Genomic DNA, 6,122 nt, shown 5'->3' with positions numbered 1-6,122 from the left:
TATCTCTTCTTTCTTTCAGTCAGTGTCCTCCTCTATCTCTTTTCTTTCTCTCAGTGTACCTCTCTGTCTTATCTCTCTTTCGTTTTCCTTCAGTGTCTCTATCTATCTCCTCTCTTTTTCACTGTGTTCCAGTCTATCTCATTTCTCTTTCTCTCATTTTCCCCACTCAGTGTCCATCTTTATCTCCTCTTTCTTTTTTTTTTCTTCCAGGGTCCCTCTCGATCTTCTCTCTGTTTCTCTGAATGGACCGCTCTATTTTCTTTCTATTTCTCTCTGTCACTCTGTATCTTATCTCCTACTCTTTCCCTCTCTCATATCTCTCTTTTTCTCTTCTCTTTCATGCAGTGTCCCTCTCTATCTCTTTGTCTCAGTTTTTTTTATCTCTTTAATTTCTCTCAATGTCCCTCCCTATCTCTTCTCTGTCTCTGTATCCCTCCCTATCTCTTCTCTTTCACTAAGTGTCTCTCTCTTCTCTTTCCCTCAGTGTACAGATCTATCACCTCTATTTCTCTTTCACTCAGTGTCCCTCACTATCTCTTCTTTTTCACTTAGTGTATCTCTCTATCTCTTTTCTTTCCATCAGTGTCTCTATCTATCTCTTATCATTCTCTGTGTCCCTCTCTGCCTCTTCTCTTTCTCTCAGTGTCTCTCTCGATTTCCTTTCATTTCGTTCACTCAGTGTCCCTCTCGATTTCCTTTCATTTCGTTCACTCAGTGTCCCTCTCGATTTCCTTTCATTCACTCAGTGTCCCTCTCGATTTCCTTTCATTCACTCAGTGTCCCTCTCTATTTCCTTTCATTCACTCAGTGTCCCGCTCTATCTCTTCTCTTTCTCTCTGTGTCCCACTCTATCTCTTCTCTTTCTCTCTGTGTCTCTGTCTATCTTTTCTCTTTCTCTCTGTGTCCCTCTCTGTGTCTTCTCTTTCTCTCTGTGTCCCTCTCTGTGTCTTCTCTTTCTCTCTGTGTCCCTCTCTGTGTCTTCTCTTTCTCTCTGTGTCCCTCTCTGTGTCTTCTCTTTCTCTCTGTGTCTCTCTCTATCTCTTCTCTTTCTCTCTGTCCCTCTCTGTCTCTTCTCTTTCTCTCTGTCCCTCTCTGTCTCTTCTCTTTCTCTCAGTGTCTCTCTAATTCTCTTCTCTCTCTCTCTGTCCCACTCTATCTCTTCTGTTTTTCTCTGTGTCTCTGTCTATCTCTTCTCTTTCTCTCTGTGTCTCTGTCTGTCTCTTCTCTTTCTCTCTGTCCCTCTCTGTCTCTTCTCTTTCTCTCAGTGTCTCTCTATTTCTCTTCTCTCTCTCTTTCTCTGTCCCTCTCTATCTCTTCTCTTTCTCTCAGTGTCTCTCTATTTCTCTTCTCTCTCTCTCTCTCTCTCTCTGTCCCTCTCTATCTCTTCTCTTTCTCTCTGTCCATCTCTGTGTCTTCTCTTTCTCTCTGTGCAATTCCCTTGAGTTTGAGATAGTTCAAAAAGCTTTTCTTCTTTTCTCTCTGATTATGGCAGTTATATACATATACATATATACATATTTTGCTTGCTTTTCCTTTTCATGCACACTGTTTTTTTGTTTTTTTTTTATTGCAATATTTCTATTTTAATGGCATTCTTGCGGCGTGCCAGCTCGGGGTTAAACATTCATTTGCTTCTTGTAAAATATGACTTATACGTTGAAGTTTTCCACACAACCACAATATTCTGCACAATAACAAACAAGTTTAAACATGAAAGATTTCATTTTCCATTTTTTCTATTGTTCAGGGCCTGATTGTTGTTGTTTAGAGCTAAATTTCCCATGAATTATTCAGTTGAGAAATCGACTGTGGATGCTTCATGCTTTTTCTCAATTTTCCTTCTCAGACTTGCAATTGTTTGCTCTCACGCTTTCTTCATATTCCTTTCATACTCTCTGTTTTTGCTTTTTCTTGCACTCGGTTTAACAATCACTTCTCCACACACACACTCACACACACACACACACACACTACTACTACTACTACTACTACTACAGTGTATATAGTTTCTGATATTAAATATGAGTAATGCTATACCTTGTACAATGAACACTGCGGTACTTTGCCAAGAAATAATATATGTCTTTATGTTCAATAATATGTCTACAGCTAAATATTTCATTTTTAACTAAAGTGACTGATAATAAATTCTTTTACAAATCATCTAGGTCTCACTTGACTCTAACAGTCATTTGAACAGAACTGTCGCCATCTAGTGACCAATGATGTGTAGTTGATTATTTTATTTTATTTTTTGTGAAATAGCTAATTATAAGAGTCCAAAATTTCACCAACACAACAGTTACGAACACAGGATTGCACTTAATTTTGTCCTATCACACTCCAAATCTGACATATAGCATAGAAAATAATAGTACAGTATAGCATACCATAGTATAGTATAGTACAGTACAGTTTTGTATGGAATAGTGCTATGTTGTATAGTAGATAAAATAGGTACAATATCCTATACAGGTTATATACAGACAGACTTATCGTAAAGTATACTGTGGTGTAGTACAGTATATTATAGTAGATCAAATAAGTATATTTCCGTTGATGCTCATGCACTGCATGTGTACTTTACCTGAGTCCCAAACCTGTGTATTTTTTGAGTGTAATATAATGGCAATAAGAGGCTCAGATCTCAGCTCTGGAGTGTGATAGGATACTGTACCTATTTTATCTACTATACAACATTGCACTATACCTTACAATACTGTACTGTACTTTAATATGCTATACATGTAATGCATCACATAGTATAGTATAGTATAGTATAGTACTGCATCACATAGTATAGGGTGTAGTGTAGTACAGTAATGCATCACATAGTATAGTAAAGTATAGTATAGTACTGCATCACATAGTATAGGGTGTAGTGTAGTATAGTAATGCATCACATAGTATAGTACAGTATAGTAATGCATCACATAGTATAGGGTGTAGTGTAGTACAGTAATGCATCACATAGTAGAGTATAGTATAGTATAGTATAGTACTGCATCACATAGTATAGGGTGTAGTGTAGTACAGTAATGCATCACATAGTATAGTATAGTATAGTACTGCATCACATAGTATAGGGTGTAGTGTAGTACAGTAATGCATCACATAGTAGAGTATAGTATAGTATAGTATAGTACTGCATCACATAGTATAGGGTGTAGTGTAGTACAGTAATGCATCACATAGTATAGTAAAGTACAGTATAGTACTGCATCACATAGTATAGGGTGTAGTGTAGTATAGTAATGCATCACATAGTATAGTACAGTATAGTAATGCATCACATAGTGTAGGGTGTAGTGTAATACAGTAATGCATCACATAGTATAGTACAGTATAGTAATGCATCACATAGTATAGTATAGTAATGCATCAAATAGTATACTATAGTATAGTAATGTATCACATAGTATACTATAGTATAGTAATGTATCACATTATATAGTATAGTGTAGTACAGTAATGCATCACATAGTATAGGGTGTAGTGTATTACAGTTATGCATTACATAATATAGTATAGTAATGCATCACATAGTATAGTATAGTATAGTATAGTATAGTGATGCATCACATAGTGTAGTATAGTAATGCATGCATCACATAGTATAGGGTTCAGTGTAGTACAGTAATGCATCACATAGTATAGTATAGTACAGTAATGCATCACATAGTATATTATAGTAATGCATGACATAGTATTGTATAGTACAGTAATGCATCACATAGTATATTATAGTATAGTATAGTAATACATGACATAGTATACGGTGTAGTGTAGTACATTAATGCATGACGTAGTATAGTATAGTAATGCATCGCATAGTATAGTATAGTATAGTAATGCATCACATAGTATGGGGTGTAGTGTAGTACAGTAATGTATCACATAGTATAGTATAGTAATGCATCACATAGTATAGTATAGTATATTAATGCATCACATAGTATAGTATAGTAATGCATGACATAGTATAGGGTGTAGTGTAGTACAGTAATGCATCACATAGTATAGTATAGTATAGTATAGTATAGTAATGCATGACATAGTATAGGGTGTAGTGTAGTACAGTAGTACAGTAATGCATCACATAGTATAGTATATTAATGAATCACATAGTATAGTATAGTATAGTATAGTATAGTAATGCATGACATAATATAGGGTGTAGTGTAGTACAGTAATGCATCACATAGTATAGTATAGTATATTAATGCATCACATAGTATAGTATAGTATAGTATTGTATAGTATAGTAATGCATCACATAGTATAGGGTGTAGTGTAATGTATCACATAGTATAGTATAGTACTGCATCACATAGTATAGTATAGTATAGTATAGTATAGTAATGCATGACATAGCATAGGGTGTGGTGTAGTACAGTAATGCATCACATAGCATAGTATAGCAATGCAGTCTTCACCTGTCCAGTGTATTTGAGTCTGTACCCACGATAGCCTCAGATTCCTGTTCTTGGATGAGAGGAGTGGAACCTGATGTGGTCCTCTGCTGGTGTAGCCCATCCACCTCACGGTTTGATGTTTTGTGCATGCTGAGATGCTTTTCTACTCACTTCGGTTGTAAACAGTGCTTATTTGAGTTACTATCGTCTTCCTGTCCGCTCAAACCAGGCTTCTGATTCTCCTCTGATCTCGCTCATCAACAAGGTGTTTCAGACTGCAGACCCTCCGCTCACGGGATGTTTTTGGTTTTTCGCACCATTTGGTGCAAACTCTAGAGACTGTTGTGTGGGGGAAATCCCAGGAGATCAGCAGTTCTGAACCAGCCCATCTGGCGCCAACAACCATGCCACAGTTAAAGTCATAGAGATCACACTTTTTCCTTACTCTGATGATCGATGTGAACATCAACTAAAGCTCTTGACCTGTATCTGCATGAGTTTATCCATTGCCCTGCTGATTAGATAACTGCATGAATGTGCAGGTTTTCCTAATAAAGTGGATGGTGAGTATATACTGTATGTATGTATGCATGCATATATGTTTGACTGTGTGTATATATGAGCATATGCATCAATGTATATATGAATATAAGCATGTATGTATTTATTTATGTAGGTATGTATAAAGTTTTCATTAATGCACCGAGACTTCTGAACACTTGCCAGTAGAAATTAATCACAGCAGATGGATGTATGTTTGTATGTATGCATGTATTTTTCTATGTAGATATGAGATGATGGAGAAGAAGACGGTATTTATACAGTTTTCTTCAGTGCACTGAAAGTTCTTGACACTTGGCAATCGAAATCAATCACTACAGCACTTTCAGATAAACGACTGGCTTTAATACATTTCTCAAGTCAAAGTGTCATTAAATATGGTATAAAAATAAATACAGGAGGGTAGTGGACAAAAGGAAGCGACCAGACGATAGACACGGCCAGCGAACATCTGCTGCACGGCCATACAATTGTGACAAGCAAAAATTTCTACGTATTTGTTTAATAGTGCAATAAAATCAATGCCTAGAAGATGGAAGGTGACCACGATGACATCGACTCTGCGTCTCCAAACGCGTGGACTAGAAGCAGCTGAACAAGAGTACAAAGTGTTCGTGTGTTTATTCTTTAAAGGTTTGGCTTTACATTTTGAATTGGTCTTCTTATTTATTTATTTATTTATTTATTTATTTATTCATTCATTTATTTATTTATTTTTGCATCTGACATCATTTTTCATAGTTTACATGTGGGCAAAGAAATGAAGACAACTTGGACATCGTTCCTCTTATTCGAGGCATCCTTCCTTTTCCGCAAGTGTCCTATGGAAGCCATTCCGGTTTTGTTCGCCCCTTGTACGAGGCACAAACCAAAGCAAGTTAAGAGTGATGTAAAAACTCAGTCCGTTGAACATGCACGTGATTGGCCAACAACTCATTGGTGTCCGCACCAATCAAACGGCAGGGATGAAGAGGCAGAGTCCTCGTCCCAGGTTGGTTCGCCGAGGCTCAGATGGCAGGCAGTCTCTTAGACACCAGAGATTTCCCCTGGAGAGAAGCACAATGGGAAAGGGAAACATGAGAGAAAACGAAAACACGAGGGAGTGAAATCTAGAAAGCGAGAGCTGAGTTGGACGGATGGATCGTG

At 37.0% G+C, this 6,122-nt stretch overlaps 1 protein-coding gene across 1 annotated transcript in view; it reads right to left on the bottom strand.

The window, feature by feature from the left end:
* Nucleotides 1-5,405: 5,405 nt before the first annotated feature.
* rgs7a (regulator of G protein signaling 7a) overlaps nucleotides 5,406-6,122 on the bottom strand; it is a 52,939-nt gene continuing 52,222 nt past the window's right edge. Inside the window, exon 18 of the mRNA XM_053632131.1 lies at nucleotides 5,406-6,022. The gene's annotated coding sequence lies outside the window, so the exon portion shown is untranslated. The remainder of the gene's footprint in view (nucleotides 6,023-6,122) is intronic.

This window comes from Ictalurus furcatus, chromosome 9 (assembly GCF_023375685.1).
Source record: "Ictalurus furcatus strain D&B chromosome 9, Billie_1.0, whole genome shotgun sequence".
NCBI classification, from domain to species: Eukaryota; Metazoa; Chordata; class Actinopteri; order Siluriformes; family Ictaluridae; genus Ictalurus; species Ictalurus furcatus.
Note: the sequence above shows the minus strand (reverse complement) of the source record. Positions and strands in the feature narration are given on the sequence as shown.